Consider the following 10,694-nt stretch of genomic DNA (forward strand, 5'->3'; position numbering starts at 1 on the left):
CAAATACCAAGACGTACCGTCGAAATGATGTTGCAGATTCCGGATTTCCCGATGACGTGTGAAACGTTTACGGTCATGCCTGTCCCGGAGGATAAGGATGTGCTTCTCGGAATGAAGTGACTTCGGGAGAATAACCCGGACATCGATTGGGAACGTTTACTATTGCGCCCGCGTACAAGGACTGAGGAACCCCAGGCTCTTCAATTGGTGGTACCTAACAGACCTCGAACGCGTATGATCGGAGGCCGTCGTTTCAAGAACGCAAACCAGAACCGCGAAATCTTCCATTACTACCGTCGGCATGGGCACAAGGGTGCGTTCGGTGAAACGAAACTGATCACAACGAAGCAATTTCTGAAGGAACTCCGCAAAGAGAAGGATATCGAAGCTGTGTTTGTTGTCAATCCACACGACTCAGAAAAGGCTGAGCGCTTTAAACAACAAGGATGGGAGGCACTGGTGAACAACCCCGCATATGAAGTCTTGCTCAAGTATCGCGATACTGTGTTTCGCACTGAGCTGCCAAGTACCACACCCCCTGTCCGCGAAGGGATTGAACACGAAATTCAACTTCAGCCGGGAACACAACCGATTTCGGTAAAACAATGGCGCCAAAGCCCGGAGCAGCGAACGGTGATCCAGGATTGGACGAAAGAGATGGCGCAGGCAGGTATTATTCGACCTAGCACCTCTGCATTCAGCGCTCCGACGTTCTGCGTCAAGAAGCCCGTGGGTTGGCGCATTGTGCACGATTATCGTCAACTCAATAGTGCCACCATTTTGCCAGCGATACCGATGCCGAGAAAGGAGGACACATTTGATGCGATGGGCGGTAGTTACTGGTTCTCCTGCATGGACCTCTTGTGGGGATACTATCAGGTTAAACTTCGTGAAGCTGATATTCCATTTACTGCTTTCTCGACGCCCGATGGGCTGTTTGAGTATCTTGTAACCCCGATGGGTTTGAGCGGTAGTCCGGGCACATTTAACAGGCTGTTGCAGTTCAGTGACTTGCGCGATGTGATGCGCATCTATTTTGACGACATCTACGTTTTTACTCAAGACAAGGACGTGCAGGTGCATGTCGACGCGTTGGACAGAGTGCTTCAACGGTGTCAAGAACAGCAATTGTACGTAAAATTGTCGAAGTGTCAGTTCTGCGTCGAAGAAATCCCCTGTCTCGGTGACTTTGTGGGTCGTCATGGTGTTCGAATGGACCCTGACAAAGTGCGCGTAATCAGCGACTGGCCGATTCCACGTACCAAGAAACAAATGGAAAGCTTCTTAGGTACGACGGTCTACGTCTCGCGTTTTTGCGCCGACTTCGCACAATTTGCAGGCCCACTGCACGAAAGTACTAAGGGTTAACGCCCAAAGGAAACGTTACACTTGTCTGAGCATCAGTTGGAATGCTTCCATGAACTCAAACGCCGTCTCTCCACCCCTCCTGTACTACAACTTCCTGATTTCGACAAACCGTTCAGTATTCGTATGGATGCCTCGAATTTTGCCATAGGGGGAGTCTTATTTCAAAACGAGGGAGGGTTGGAGCATCCGATTGCATACACAGGACACAAAATGAAACCAGCGGAACTCAACTACCCTGTTCGTGAGCAGGAATTACTGGCTATCATGCATGCCCTTCGTGTGTGGAGAGTTTACCTTCTCGATCGCCCATTTACCGTGGAGACAGACCACAAGAGCATCGAGACTATATTGACACAAAAGACAACCAATCGTCGTGTTGCGCGCTGGTTTAACGAGCTAGCTGAATTCCAACCGCAGTTCAAGTGGATTCCAGGAGAAAGTAACCAAGTGTCGGATGCAATGTCCCGAAACCCACTCTTTGAGCATAAAGCTGCTCAGGTTAGTCTCAGTGAGCTCATCGAAGCTGCTCGAAACCGTGAAATTGTTACTAGTATCCAAACGCCAAGTGCGACTGTGACGCACTCGGCCAAACAACTGTACTCTACCGACCGGAGAGTTCAGGAGTTGTTGCAGAGTATTTCTAGTGGTAAAGAGGTACCACGCTACTCTGTGAAGAATGGATTGTTATTTTACCAAACGAGAGATGATGAAAATGCCCGACTGGTAATTCCGGATAATGAAGATCTGAAGAACCGTGTTATTTGTGAAAACCACGATGTGGTCACGGCAGGTCACCCCGGATACTTTAAGACATACTTGGGTGTCCAGAAAAAGTATTACTGGCCCAAGATGTCGAAATACATTCAACGCTATGTCAACACGTGTGAACGTTGTCAGCGGAATAAGGCACGCCAAACGAAGCCGCCCGGACTACTACAGCCTTTGGAGATTCCAGGAGGTAGATGGGTTGATGTGTCGATGGACTTTATGATTGCACTGCCGAGCACGGAAACCGGAAAAGATGCCATTATGGTTATTGTGGACCGGTTGATGAAGCGTGCGAAGTTCATCGCAACCAATACGAATGCGACAGCAGAAGAGACTGCTGCGCTATTCATGGTCAATTATGTGAAAGACCATGGCATGCCGAAATCGATCACTTCAGACAGAGACTCCAAATTTACGTCCAAGTTCTGGCAAGAAGTGATCAAGACTTTGGAGACGACCCACAATCTGTCGTCTGCCTTTCGCCCACAGACTGATGGTCAGACCGAACGTACTAATCGGTTTATTGAAGACTATCTTCGGGGTGTTGTGAACCCATTCCAAAATGACTGGGATGAATATTTGCATCTCGCTGAATTCGCGTATAATAGACGTGTTCATTCCTCAATCGGTATGTCACCGTTTGAGGCTGATCTGGGTTATGTGCCCTATATGCCAGATGATGTGGCTAGGGACCCGGAATTTGAACAGTTGCACAAATCGGCGCAAGAATTTCTGCTCAAGCAAGATGCAATTTTGAAGATGGCACAAGATGCAATGAGTGAAGCCCAAACTCGTATGAAGTCTTACTACGACAAGAACAGGCTTGCTCAAGACTTCAAACCTGGAGATATGGTACTCCTAGATGGACGAAACTTGGACATTCGTCATAAAGGCTTCGCACAGTCAAAGAAGCTCGCACCGCGGTTTATTGGACCTTACTCGGTTATGAAACAAATTCATCGTGACTCATACGAGCTGAAGTTATCGAAGGGTCTCAAGTTGCATCCCGTATTTCACACCTCATTGCTCAAGCCGTATCGCAGTGATGAATCACGGAGCCAAAGTGTGAACAAAGTGATTTTGAAGGACGGTACGGAAGGTCAACTTGTGCGCGAAGTAATTGGTCATCGTAACAACAAGAAGAAACTCCTATACCAGATTTGGTGGCTTGGTGAATCACGCGAAGAAGCAACGTGGGAACCAGTAGAGAACCTGAATCAGATTCCAGGTCTCATTGACAAGTACTGGGAAACGAAGAAGAAGAGAAAGACAGCTTCGAAATAGCGGGGTCTTCTTGGAAGGGAGGTCATGTGACGTGGACGTCCGTCTGCCAATGAGATGGCAGAGGACTCCCACGTCAATTGCTAATGCATACCTTTCTGTTTACGCTGTACAGCGTAATAAAACATTGCATGGTTTATATTCGTTACATGCTATCCTACTGGTCAATATCAAGAATAATCATGATTATGGGAGACATAAACATGGAGTTTTATGCGACCTCATTGGCTAAAAATCCTTGAGATGTGCAAGAATCAAGTTTTCGAGCCGAACTTTTGATTATGGGACGCGAGTCGCATATTTGGATCAAGCTACGTTTTGGATTAGTAGATTCTCATTGGTAGATCAGGATAGAATTAGGATCTGAGATTGATAGACGTTAGGATGGGACCTGGATACTGTTTGCGTGTCCAGGTCGCCAAGAACTACTGGTTGTGCGGCGGCAATGAGCCGACGCCAAACTAACGATTCAATCAATCACTTTTCAACTTCCAATCTTCCTCTCAAGTGTTCGACGGGCGCCCGCCACTGCGCCCTCAAGCTTCGGGTCTTCGCATCGGTTTGTGTGACATCGGCTGGGTGGATCGCCGTTGGACCGAGTTCCGTCGTGGGAAATCTCCTCGGCCCAAGAAGCGGACAGAAGCGATCGGCCTCGCCAGCCAGCCACCTGCCAAGCGGGTGGCGTCCAGTCCTCCTTCGGGCCGGCCTCCATCGCCAAGTCGGTCGCCCGCTACCGGATCTGCTGGGGGGCCCTCAGATAGCCAGCCGGCCCCTGGTGGCTCCCCCGCCGGGCGATCCGCCACTGATCGCCAAGAAGTCATCGAGATCGACGACGATGGCGAGGAGATCGGCGACGACGGTGATCGCGCAGAGGACGGCCAGACCAACGGGGATATCGAGCCGGGGGAGTCTGGTGGCGAGTCCGGGCCACTCTCCACTGACGAGACGGACCAGGAGGTGTTGGCCGCTCTGGCCCGCTCTCGATCCGATGCTCGTCGCCGTCGATCGGCTTCGCCGGCCCACGCTGTGCCTGATCCTCCCGCACCCTCCGATCGGCAACCGGCGCCTTGTTCTCCTGGTAGATCGCGATCGCCATCTGCTCCTGTCCAGCATCCCCGTGGATCGCCTTCACCTGACGGCGGCTCGCCCCCTCGATCCCCTCCGAGGTCTCCTCCTCGATCTCCTCCTCGTTTCCCGGGGAGATCACCACTGACACCTACACTGTTCGCGATCGGCACCTCTATCCCCAGGTTCAACGCCCCTCGAGTGATCAACCCTGCCGACGCGCAACCATGGCCATCTACTGTCGTGAGCTCTCTCCAGTTTACCGGATTGATCCCGACTTCGTTCACCAGGGCGCTGGCGTTGCCCCTCGACTGGCTGTTTCCGCGACGAGTTCGGGGCGTAACCCCGCCATCCCCTGGCGTTGGTTATCGGGCCGACTTGATTACGGGCGCGAACATCACGGCTCTACTGGCCGATCGTCCGTGGTGGCGTATGGCCAACCCAGAGGCGCCTCTGACCTTCAACTTGGATCTGCATCAGCTCGCCAACACGGGATTGGGACGGATCACAACGGCTTACCTGACCTTCGAGCGGCAGAATCTCCAGGCCATCTGGGAAATCACCCACTACCTCCCGATCACCGGGCGCCAGCGACAACGGGATACCGTGATCGATCGATATCACCATGATCGACGTCAACGGCGGATCAACGTGGGCGAGAGATGGCGTCGTCTGCTGGCTGACATCCTGCCCATGATGCGAGAGCATGGGCCGAATCGATTTGCTACTCGATCCGTTCTTCCTTCATCTCCCAACTCCCCACGATTCGGTGACCTGGTATCCCGGCGCGGCTTCACGTGCGGCAAACGCCGGTCGATCCGGTCAACACCAAGGCGAGCCGGCGGACCTGCGAGAAGCTTTGATCGAGGCCGATACTCGGGACCCCTGGCGCATCCAGTACTAGGACTCTCCTCTAGATCACCCGGCTCGTCGGATTCCCCGGCTCGATCAGAAGTTCAATCCCCAAGCCCGTGCACCCTGATCGCGCCTCACCTGCTACAGCTCCGATCTCTTCTGGATTTTGCATCTTCGGCGGCCGACTATTCGAGATCGATCGGCGAGCTAGCCACATCTAGTCATTCCATTTCGTAACGTAAGCCACTCACTTCTTCCTTGTTCTCCTATTCCCTTCTTTTCGCGAGTTTTCTTGGCTTTAGCTCCACTTCATCATCACTTCTTCGCTCCTCTCTTATCCATACATGCAGTCATACAAGACTCTGTCCTCCGATCTGCGACCTCCTCGCAGATCCTCCACCTCCTTCGCTCACCTGAGTGGCCAACCCACCCGGGTGGTTTGATCTCACTCCTCCTGGTGAGATTGCATCGCCTCGAAACGGTTCCGATTCGCTCTATCGCGGAGGAACTCATGCAACAATGCTCCGCAGTTCGGATCGGCCTCATCTACCCAGTCTGGGTCGCCGTAGCCCTTCCAATGCACCAAAAATTCCCGATAAGTCCGGCCGTACCGCGTTCTTCGACCAATCCTCATATCCACGATCTTCTCCACCCGACACTCATACTCGTTTCTATCTGGGGCCCAACTATCCTCCGGCAGTAAGGCCTCATCAAAGTCAAATCGATTGGTTTCACTAACGGTAAGCTCGATCTGAGGTCGATCGGGGAAGCTGCGGACCGGTTTCAGCTTCGACACATGCACGATCGGGAACAAGTGGTAACCTGTCCCGTTGATTTGGAGTTTCATCGTAAACTCGTTGACCTTTTCCGCCACCCGGAACGGCCGTGCCACAATTGAGCCAACTTCGAGCGTAACCTTCCTTCACTCGATCCAAGTGGAGCCACACCTGAGATCCGATATCGATCGCGTGAGGTCGTACTTCGTCATTGTGTCGATCGACTCGATCCGCTATCGCTTCCCTCAATCGGACGTCCACCTAGCTCCTGGCCTCGTTGTAGTGCTTCTGAATTTGATATGGCCATATCCGCGGTTCTCGATCGTGGATCCGGGTACTTCCCATCGGTATGGTCGCTTCGAGGGTCGATCGCGGATCCCATCCATGTACCAAATAGAATGGGGGTGTCCCCGCGAACCCGATCTTGTGCCGTGTTGATCGCGAACGTCAATCGCTCCGCGTAGTCGTCCCAGTCTCGTTGATCGCGATCTGCCACAAACATCTTCAACGATCTGGTGGCGGTCTGCACCATTCGCTCGGCGGTTCCATTAGCCTGAGGTCGTTAGGCCATTGTCGCCCGCTGACGTTGTCCCAGGATCTTGTTAAACGCACGGAAGAAGTCTGCCATGAAGCCTGGTTCACGATCGTGCCTAATCACCTCGCTAGCACCGAATCTCCGGAAAACGCATTCTTCATAGGATTCGGCGATCGTCTGGGCCGTCCGGGAAGGGCTAGCCTTCGCGTTCACATATCCCGTGAACAGATCGACCCAGATCAGCAACTCGGTGTTACCCTTATATGATTTAGGTAGCGAGGGTATGTGATCCATAGCTATAATCTGGAATGGGTAGGTCGCCTGGATATTCCCGGGCGATTCGCCTCTGATCGTAGGCCTTCCTTTACCAGTCTCGCAGTCCACACATTCACCCACGTACTTTTGTACACTATTGAACAGACCTCTCCAGTGGAAATGATCGCGGATCCGTTGATAAGTGCGCCCGATACCTTGATGTCCCCCTTCCAAGGTTGCGTGATAATGATGTAGTACGTCTTGATACAACGTTTCCGGCACCACTAACCTCATCAGCCCATCCCGATCTGCCTCCGATCGCGTTGAAGGTGCGCAGTAGAAGAGCAGATCGTTACCGTCCAACTCGTAGTCGGCCGCTATTGTAGTGGGTCTAACTTGACTCACTACTTTTGCTTACACGTTGCGCTACGTGTATGAGGAAGCGTAAGTACTTCGTAATTACTTAGGTTAATTATATTTGAATACACAAATATAATTTAAATCCGATAAGACTCCAGGTGACTTAGATGAGGTAAAATGAGAACTGTATTGTTTGTAAATTGATCTTCCTCCTAAATCTGCTAAAACTGTTTATCATCTATGAAAGGGGTTGACAGCGGCTGGCTGTCAGAGCCCCGCCAATATGCACGTCTGTAATTGGTAGAAATACGCTGCTTTCTACCAATAGGATCTTTGGGTAGGTGTGGACCACTCATTGTGGTGGCCCACTTCAATGTATCCATTGGTGTGACTTACACCAAGGTGAGGAAGTATCTAAAACATTTAACAGATATCCTATCTGTTAAATTCACAAGTGGCTTGTAGCCACTTGTGCGTGTAACCCCGTTACACCATCCCCCCCTTAAGGTTAGACGCGCGGGGTCCCCGCACGTCAATCTTTGGAATTGACCATTCGTCAATTCTCCGCGTTTGGAGAAGAAATCCGCGCTCATTCAACGATGAGCGCGCCTCAGAAGAAGTCCGCAAAGTCGATGGGGAGTCATCTCTCCATCGATGACTACTTCGAACGCCAGAAGGCGAAGCATGGCGACGTCGTCGACTTCGACGACGACGATGAAGACATGGAGGACGAGGAGGACTCGTCCTCAAAGCGCAAGGACTCAGTGTCGAGCGAATCGCTCGACCCTCATGCCAAGAACATTCGCTCGCGTGAAGGGGACGAATCGGACGCTTCGAGTTCGAAGCGTTCGCGAACTGAGAGTGATACCCCACTCGCTTCCGCTGGGGCTCTAAGTTCTCCGCGCGCTGCTGCTGCAGCGCGTGATTTCAAAGCTCAAGGCTCTCCGTGCGCTGCAGGCGCAGGGCGCGATCCGTGGATGCCGTCCGCGCCCGAGATCACGGACCGGTATGGGAACTCGGTACCTCCGAATGAGGTGCCGCGGTACGTATGCAGCGCCATCAAAGATGACGCTGTGGCTGCCGAGCTGCACTTTGATGCGGAAACGCATCAAAGGCGCGATTATTACATCGGACTCTTTCATGAGCTCCGATGGTTTCAAAGCAAGAAGACATCTTCTCGCAGCAAAGTGCCCGAGTGACAGGCACTTTGTCAAAGTTGGAACGCCTTTGTTGAAAACTTCAACAAGAAGCCGAGTGCTTACCGTGATCGGATTAAGCACGCGCGTGATCGCTTCGAGACGTACTCGAAGCGTGGAAAGCTGGAGCAACTCCACGTTGCTGCGGAGGAGACTAATGTGCCGTGCGCTGTGCCCGAGGGCTTTCAGTGCACGAAGTGCTTCCCAGGCGCGGTCCGCTTGAGCGACCGCGACCTGAACGGGTACACGTCGTTCCGTGTGCCCGAGAGGCTCAAAGAGCTCCGTGCTAAGTTCTTAGCACGTGAAGGTTCGGGCGCTAGCGATGATCGCAGCGCTCGTATTACTTCCTCTGCGCCAGCGCATACTGCTCCTCGTACGCCCTCACCATTTCCGGAACGTCCTCCAGCAGGACGTTCCGCGGCTCCCATGTGTCTCGATGGGGAGCAAATCCTCTCCAACGAATACGAAAACGAGCCCCTTGAGGGTTCGTTTTCGGGATACTATGGTCAACAATCCGCTAAACAATCCAGCGGGTTGAGCCGCGGGCGTCACGGATCGGCGGTGGCGGGGGTGGGAACACGCCCCGGGTATGATCAGCCACGGGATGATCAGTATGCGCCTCTCTACGACCGGGTGACCGCCGTGGAGCGTCTGCAGGGCGCTGAGTTCGCCGCCCTGAAACAGGAGCTGGCGAACCAGAAGGCCCAAGTCGCGGCGGTCTCGCAGACCGCCTCGAATATCCAGGTCGAGCTGGGGACCCAGATGAAGGGGTTGCTCCAGCGCGCGGACGCGCTGGAGGAGAGGCTGCTCGTCGCCGAGGCCAAGGTTTCCGCTTCTGCCTCGGTTCTTGCCGAGGCTTCGGGTCAGCCGAGCTAGATGGCTCGTGCTGCAGGTATGGCTTCAGCCGTCCGACATAAAATGTCAGGTGGAGGCGCATGCTAGACGGTATGTCTAGCGTGTAAGCGTTGCCGTGCCAACACAGTGAACGGCACAATGAAGCGCGGAGCAAGTTTTCTTGCTCCGAAATCCGAAACTGCATGTTTAGGCAGGTTTTGATTAGCTAACAAAACCAATGAATCCACTTTGAATTCATTTGTGTTGCCTCTGCCCGCATTGTCTGCGTTCAGCTTCTGTTGATCAACAGAAGCTGCTATAGTGTCTTGGACAAACCGAATCACGGCTTGTCTTTTGGTGATGAAACTGATTGCATCCGAGCTGAAGTCATTCAGCTCGCTCTCCGCTAGAGGCCCGGCCTCTGCGTGGTTCTTTGCGGTGTCTGCGCCCTGCGCAGACCCGTGGTCGTTGGCTTTGTTGTTGGGGGAGTCTGCTCCCTGCGCAGACTCATGTGGTTTGTCCATTGTTGCAGCTGACACTGTGCAAGTGTCAGCGGTTTTCTGCGGCTGCTGTATTGCAGGCGTAGATCCTCCCCCACTTAAAGTGGGAGCCATCACTCCGAGTAAACTCGGTAGACGTGGATGCCGCATGGCATTCACGTAGAACGGTGTATGCCCGGTCGAGGCATGCACTGAGTTATTGATGGCAAACTCTGCCATCGATAAGCACTCGCTCCAGTATTGGAACGAGTGAGCGTAGCTCTTCAACATATCGACGAGCACGCGATTCACGCGCTCGGTTTGACCGTCCGTCTGCGGATGATCCGCAGTCGACATGGAAAGCTGGCTCCCAAGAAGTGTAAACACTTCTTGCCACAGATGCGCTGTGAAGCGCGGGTCTCTGTCCGACACAATGTCGGTCGGCATGCCATGGTGTTTGAACACCATGTCGACGAGCAGACGGGCTGTCTGCTTCGCGGTCACCTCTGCTGGCACCGCAGCAAGATGTACCATCTTGCTGAAGCGGTCTACGAAGACCACAATACCGGTGTTCCCTCCGCTATCCGGGGGAAGACCAAAGATGAAGTCCAAAGACATGGACTTCCAACACTCCGACGGAGTCAGTAGTGATTGCGGTGGAGCCTGCGCGAATGGCGCAAGCTTTACGCGTTGACATACCTCGCAAGCACGGATGTACTTGCGCACCCACTTATACTGGTGGTGCCAGTAGAAGTCGCGCGTGAGAAGGACGTAAGTCTTCTCACGTCCGAGATGTCCCGCAGTCGGGGCATCATGATACTCGTACATGATCCTGAGTCGCAGGTCATGGTCATTTGGCACGACAACGCGATCCGCGTTGTCGTCGACTGCATTATAAAGAAGCAGTCCGTCGTGCACCCGA

Source organism: Phytophthora cinnamomi, assembly GCF_018691715.1.
Source record: "Phytophthora cinnamomi strain GKB4 chromosome Unknown Contig76, whole genome shotgun sequence".
Taxonomy (NCBI): domain Eukaryota; phylum Oomycota; class Peronosporomycetes; order Peronosporales; family Peronosporaceae; genus Phytophthora; species Phytophthora cinnamomi.